Below are 7,776 nucleotides of genomic sequence, written 5' to 3' on the forward strand. Positions count from 1 at the left end.
AAACAGTGGAAAGCTAATGATAACTAATGATTTCAAATGTCATAAACTTATATTTTACAGTCACTGTGCTTGTGTCTTTGCTGTTTTTTCTCTATTATATGACAATTTGTTCTTTCCTTCTTTCTCTCTGTTTCTTTTCAGGGGGTAAGTATTTATCATGATTAAAGATTGCAGATACATGTTATTACATATTCCCCTTTCAAAAAGAAGCCACCAGAGAAATCAATTCCTGTTAATTTTTGATTTTCATCATCAAAATTGTCAATGAAAAATTATAATTTGCACAAAATTCTTTATTTTCATGTATACACAATTTGAATGAAATATTATAATATGCACAACAATGGTAACACAAGATTTAATACAATAACAACTTTATCGATGATATGAATGACAAGTACAGTCAAGATAGAACAATTGTTTGGAAACTAAGTTGTTACTTTATTATTTAAACATTAATAATATGGACCAGGGATATGAATTCTTGTTCTCTTTTCATTATTTAAGGAAATGTTACAATTTTGACAACATTGGTAACGCACAACGAACATGCTCATCGAAAACATGGATCGCAATGTCTTTGAAGATAGAAAGATTGTTGTTATTAATTTGCAGCTTAAACATTTAACAATTGACGATATGAGCTAGTGAGGTGAAGATGAAAATCAGGGAATTTGCTACAAAAAAGTACATATTTTACTTATAATAAACGTACATTTTAAAGACGCTGATTTTGACTTTTTACTAGGATCCATTAACTATATTAAAAGTTCTTTTCTTCTTTGTATGTAATTTTGTTTCAGAAGGTAAGTCTTTTTCATGAGTTACCTTTGTGTATACTTATTAATTTCAAATCCCTCTTCAAAGAAACCAACAGCCAGGGAATTCAGTTCTAATCAATTCCTTATTTCGTACATAATATTAACGGAATCTTTTTCATTTAACAACATTTGAAATAGTTTATACGTTAACATTTTATCGATTATAAGATGACAAGATCAATGCAAAAGAACGATTGTTTTGAAATTAAGTTGTTACTTTAATATTTAAACATTAATCATATGGACAAGGGATATTTATTCCTTTTTATTTTTCATTTTTAATGAAATGTTATTATTTTCACAACTTTGATAACGCACAACGAACATCTTTATCAGGCACGGAAAACTAGTTGTTACAGTTATAGTAAACTGACATTTTAACGTCACTGTGCTTGTGTTTTTACTGTTTTTCTCTGGTATATGATGTTTTTTTTTACTTCTTTCCATCTGTTCGTTTCTTTACAGCCGGTAAGTCTTCATCATTATTAATATTTGTGGAACCATGTCATTATCTGTTCCAACGAGGTCAATCACTTCCTGTAAATTCTTTATTTTCATGTATACACAATTTGAATGAAATATTATAATTTGCACAACATTGGTAACGCACGATTTTAATACAATAACATGTTTATCGATGATATGAATGACAAGTTAATGAACATACAATGATATGTTTGTAAGCTAGTGAGGTCAAGAGCCAAAAGCAGGCAAAAAGTGACGGAAAACTAGTAAAATGACACTTTAAAGTCATTGTACTATAAAGAAAAATATTTTTCTACTGTTAAAACCTTTTAGAATGTATTATGAATGAAAAAACAGATTATTTATCTTATACAATATTTATATATATATATATATATAGATAGAGAGATAAATAGATAGATAGATAGATAGATAGATAGATAGATAGATAGATAGATAGATAGATAGATAGATAGATAGATAGATAGATAGATAGATAGATAGATAGATAGATAGATAGATAGATAGATAGATAGATAGATAGATAGATAGATAGATAGATAGATAGATAGATAGATAGATAGATAGATAGATAGATAGATAGATAGATAGATAGATAGATAGATAGATAGATAGATAGATAGATAGATAGATAGATAGATAGATAGATAGATAGATAGATAGATAGATAGATAGATAGATAGATAGATAGATAGATAGATAGATAGATAGATAGATAGATAGATAGATAGATAGATAGATAGATAGATAGATAGATAGATAGATAGATAGATAGATAGATAGATAGATAGATAGATAGATAGATAGATAGATAGATAGATAGATAGATAGATAGATAGATAGATAGATAGATAGATAGATAGATAGATAGATAGATAGATAGATAGATAGATAGATAGATAGATAGATAGATAGATAGATAGATAGATAGATAGATAGATAGATAGATAGATAGATAGATAGATAGATAGATAGATAGATAGATAGATAGATAGATAGATAGATAGATAGATAGATAGATAGATAGATAGATAGATAGATAGATAGATAGATAGATAGATAGATAGATAGATAGATAGATAGATAGATAGATAGATAGATAGATAGATAGATAGATAGATAGATAGATAGATATAAAGAGCGTACTGCAAAACGGTATTCTCTTAGCACAAGCGTATATATATATATATATATATATATATATATATATATATATATATATATATATATAAAGTTGGTTGGTTGGCGTCCATCTTGGCGCAGAGTGATCTATGTCCAGTGGACAAAGCGGAATATGTGTTGATACTAGTTGAGACTAGTGGAACACTAGTAGTTGTAACTCGGAGTTTCACGCGTTATAGCGATCGTCAGACAACTGATAGTTTCAAGATATGTTATGATACACCTCGTATTACGCTTCCACCCGAAGGTGCTTCAGCAGACTAAGGAAATCCTTAGTCGGAAATTATCGATGTTCCAAGTTTTTGTGCGTGGAAGGACACCGGCGAAACTCGCCTTCTCTTTTCGAATAGTGCCCTGAAGTAACGAGGCAGGGGTGTGTCCCCTCCGAAGGACGTGAGTAACGCTTTCCACGTGTAGCCACTTTCCTACCACGTGAAAGGAGCGGGGTGAAAATTGGTGTCAGTGTCGACACCGAGGTTTGAACCAGGGACCTCAGGTACTGCAGATGTGTACTCTCCCGTTCTGCCACCTCACCGCTCACTGATAGTTTCAAGTTATGCTCCATGAATATATAGGATCCTCGTCGGGATTACCGGGGATTATAGGGTTGTTGGTGTATTGTTCTTCTGCCAGCGTATTCTCTTTTGCGTTCGTTTTGTTGGTGGGTTTGTTCGACTTTCTTTGGTGTTCGGCTGTTGGTGTATTCTCTTTTGCGTCCGTTCTTTTGGTGGTTTTTTTTAATACGCTGGCAGAAGAACAATACAAATGTTACTGCTGCAATCTTATTTTAGTATGTTCATTTTATCTGTTCTTTCTTTGCATTTACAGGCCAACTGATATGAGGGGGAGACTTTGCAGGTATTGAAATGTTTGCCTATTGGTACCGATGAGGTGATACCAGTTAGATACATATTATTTTTTCGCCTTTTGATGAACCTTGAATGAAATTCAATCATGTTGGTTTGCCTGCAGCTAAACAAGCTTTTTTAAAAGCGCGAATTATGGGAATAGCGAGTAGCCATTACGAGCAAAATATATGGAAGTATCAAAGAGACAGAGAAAATAGCTTCAGAAAGATGGAGACAAGAACATCATTTAGTATGAACACCATTGTTCTTACAATAATAGCATTGTAACAGACCTATAGAATGAAAAAACGAGTAGCGATACAAATATAAAAATATAGCACTATAACTGAGTGTATTTGTAATGTGCATATGTTATGTGTGTTGGATGTCATGTGAATATAATTAAAACAAATGATAAATCTCACATGTAAAGAAAAAAACAGAGCAAACAAAGCAAGCATTGTAAACTAAGCAAAAGAAAGGAATACCAAAAGAATGATATAAATGAGGAGCAAAAATGTAAAAAAATAAAAATAAAACCTAATTTCAATATATATATATATATATATATATATATATATATATATATATATATATATATATATATATATATATATATATATATATATATATACAATCAGCGTCCATGGCCTAGTTTGTTAGGGTGTCCGCGTACAAAGCGGGAGGTCCGGGTTCGAATCCCGGTGGAGGCTGGACGTTTTTTCACTGTTCTGGATTTTCATTCTCATTACGTTTTCATATATATATATATATATATATATATATATATATATATATATATATATACATATATATATATATATATATATATACCCCTGGATCCATATATAGGTAAAAATCCTACAGATTGGGGTTATTGTTTACATTTTGGTCATGTGACTAAATCCCACGGTAGGGGCATGGTAAACACCAACCATAAAACAATACATATATAGAGTGTACACCTCTTAGGGCCTTTTTGTGGCCAAGTAATGCATATGTAATGCAATACCATTTCGGTTAACCTATGCTCAAATGTTACTTTTAAGAGGCATATGTTAGCACAGGCACAATATAGTGTTATTATGTATGGGAGATATAGGTAGTATGCCAATATGCATACGTACACATAAATGGAATAGCAAAATCACAAAGTCACACTTATAGGTAGCTGTAATGAAATTCTACCAGTGGAGTCGTGGGAGTGTTGTAGGTGGATTTGATGGTCTGGGGGGGGGGGGTGCATAGATGGGAGGCATGGGCGCAGTGCTAATCATGCAGGCGCGTAGCCAGTAATTTGTGAAGGAGGGGAAAGGCATAGTTTTTGGACACTGGTGTTACGGAAGTAGTGTAGGTGGATTTGATGATCGGGGAATGGGAGTGAGGAGAAGCATGGATATGAGGCATGGGCGTTTCATCAATAGGGGGGGGGGGGGGTAGTGTGATGGTGAATCATGATTTCTGGACAAGAGGTTACTCGCAATACCGGGGGAGAGGTTAAAGAGGGATGTCTATCAAAATATGTATTTAATCTTGGGGTTTCAGATACATGAACATTAACAGTCACATTTCCATTCATTCTGTAACTTAAAAATGAGCTCAAGGCGAGGCCTTATTATTAATGCACGAACGATAGAGGAGTTTTTTAAATAACGCAATATATAAACGAAAACTGTGCTCGAAGACATTGATTTTTCTCAATTTGTATGATTTTGATGAGGATTTTATCTAAAATCTGGCACTTAAACTGGAATTTTTTCTGGAAATAAATTGAGGTGCATTTCAAATTAGAATATATCACAATGTGTTTAGCCTTGCTGTGTGATTCTAACAGACGAATTTAAAGTATCCAAAGGCATTGATATTTTTTTTTTCAATCTGTATGGATTTGTATAAGATCAGTTTCTCAAATTGAGCATGTTAATTCGAAAATGTGATTCAACTGATTCCTGAAAGTAGAAACAAATTTGAAACAATATTATTGAAATCAATAGTTGTGCTTATCAGATTTGTATAGTTTTAACCGAATAGGCATTACCGTGACGTTATTTGAAAGGAAAAACGTATGCGAGGTACTTCAATCTGGGACCGTTTGTTTAATGAAATTAACTTCACAATTTCTCAAGTTGTGCATGTTAGTTCAAAAATGTGTTATTTTGATTGCTGAAAGCACAAAAGAGTCTGGAATATATTTCTGGAAATAAATATTGATGGTTCTCAGATTGGAATTACGATACATGACTTTAGTTTATATAACTGTACTATAGCATGTAGCAGGCGTGGGCTCGATTTGTCCAGAGTTTGTTCATGTTTTCTTTATTTTGAATTGGTCACAGAGCCAGAATTAGGTTATGAGAAATGTTTTAAACATACAATTTAAGTTTTGAAAAAGCAATCTTCAGGAAGAAAACAAGATTTGTTTCATCATGCTACGTACCATCGTACCAAGTTTTGTTCACAAAAAGCTTAATTATCAGAATTGATTGAGTACATTTTGACCTTTTTTACTTACTTTGGGCAGAATATCTCCTCAAATTGTGCATGTTATATCTAAAATATGTTTTCTTTGATTTCTAATTGTAGTAAAAAAAAAAATGGGTTAGATACATATTTCTCTCAGTGGATCACAAAGATATACACCAAGACAACCACAGAGTATCTGATTCCATTGTCTTCCTCACCACCGCAATGTGAGTCTGAGGGTATCTGACTTCCATTGTACGACAATGAGTCTCATGGGTATCTGACTTCAATGTTCTTCCGCACTACCACAATATGACTCTGATTGTATCTGACTTTCTTCGTCTTCCTCACTACTGCAAAGAGACTCTGGGGTATCTGACTTACATTGTCTCCATCACTACCACAATGTGACTCTAGTGGTATCTGACTTTCATGGTCTACCACCCTGTGACGCTGAATATCTGACTTACATTGTCTTCCTCACTATTACAATGTGACTCTGTAATATAGACAAATACATGCAACAAGTACTCCAAAAATTGGTTTTATACATAGTCGAAGAATTAATTGAGCCAACTAAATATACACACAGGCAGAGGGGTAGGAAGCTTCCAAAAAGTGGGGGCACAACCTCGGAGGGGCACTTTCTCATTCCACAACTACCACTCGATATGCTATAAACCGATACACACCGGCCATATCACTTAAATATATATGATGTTTTAGTATGCTATCAATACTATTATGGTGCACGTGACTCTATCAACCTACATATATACTTCTGTCGATCCATTATTTAGAACTTTCCAAAAAAATTCCTCCTGTTTTCATTCCTTGAACAAAAGTCTTTAGCAACCTCGGTTAAATCCTTAGCATGTACAGACTATAAATAAATAATTAAAATAAATAATTAAAATTAACAAGGCTATATCCAAAAGACAGTTCTTAATCAAAGGGGCACATTTTATTTGCCAGTAGGGCACATTTGCTATTTTGTAAAATAGTAAAATTTTATGAAAAGTGGGGGCACGTGCCCCAGTGCACCCGGCTCCTACCCCCCTGCACACAGGTATAATTACACTTCTTCATATAGTGTAATTATACGTTTTAGTTCTCTCATTTCATGCAATATCAAGTCAGCTGTAGCAATCACTCACGTGCATGTGTATGATACATGCTGATAATGATTTCCATTTGTTCTTTCCAGGCAGAAATCAAGTGGACGTAAATCCAACACAATGCCTCCCAGTGGTCAACCTAAGCTCCATGTTATGAAGCCTTTCGAATTGGTGAACTGATTATGTGATACTATAGTGTAATAACTGAATTTAATGTAATAATTTTTCTACCAAAGCATGCAAAATGTGCTACTTATGGGGTGATTTTAACGAGAAATTAGAGAATGCGACATGACGGAATTATTTAACCCTGTATCACTAGTTAATAAGGAGAGAGATCCCCGACTTTTCTCTTGATTGCTAAGTTACTTATCCTGAAGTAATGATATGAGAACCAAATTTTTAAATCAGCCATTTAATATATGCAAAAATTGCTAATTAGGTCAGTTAAATCCCCTTCCTGTTGGATTTTTTTTATTAATTAATTAATATTTGAGTGACTTAATTTATTTTATTTAATTTTGGTAAAACTTTCAAGTATCAACGACTACAAAAAAAATGATGATATATGACTTCATAACATGACTTCTAGCTTAATAAAACCACGAAACTGACTGCTGTCATTTGTGTTTCTTCACTCCTGCAAATTTTATTCGGAAATGTTTGCGAACATTTTCTGCACTCTGTGTAGAATTGGAACGTATATGCGCAAGCAATTTAATGGAAGCGTTCAAGCCGAACATAGAATATGCTCTCCTTGCGCGCAAGACAAACGGTTGAAACTAGCAAAATATGTGCAATTTGTACGTTATAGTAGGGCATGCAAATACGCACTTTGAGAATACAAGCTTTTCGCGC

General features: G+C 33.2%; 1 long non-coding RNA gene across 2 annotated transcripts; it reads left to right on the plus strand.

Annotated features, from left to right (window-relative positions):
* Positions 1–1,266: 1,266 nt before the first annotated feature.
* Positions 1,267–7,532, plus strand: LOC139983703 (uncharacterized). Of its 2 annotated transcripts, none has more exons than XR_011798802.1 (3): positions 1,267–1,289; positions 3,318–3,347; positions 7,008–7,532. It is a non-coding gene; the product is annotated as an uncharacterized lncRNA (long non-coding RNA). The 2 variants fall into 2 exon arrangements; XR_011798801.1 differs by lacking the exon at positions 1,267–1,289 and adding an exon at positions 2,689–2,882.
* The last annotated feature ends 244 nt before the right edge of the window (positions 7,533–7,776 follow it).

This window comes from Apostichopus japonicus, chromosome 16 (assembly GCF_037975245.1).
Source record: "Apostichopus japonicus isolate 1M-3 chromosome 16, ASM3797524v1, whole genome shotgun sequence".
Lineage (NCBI taxonomy): Eukaryota > Metazoa > Echinodermata > Holothuroidea > Aspidochirotida > Stichopodidae > Apostichopus > Apostichopus japonicus.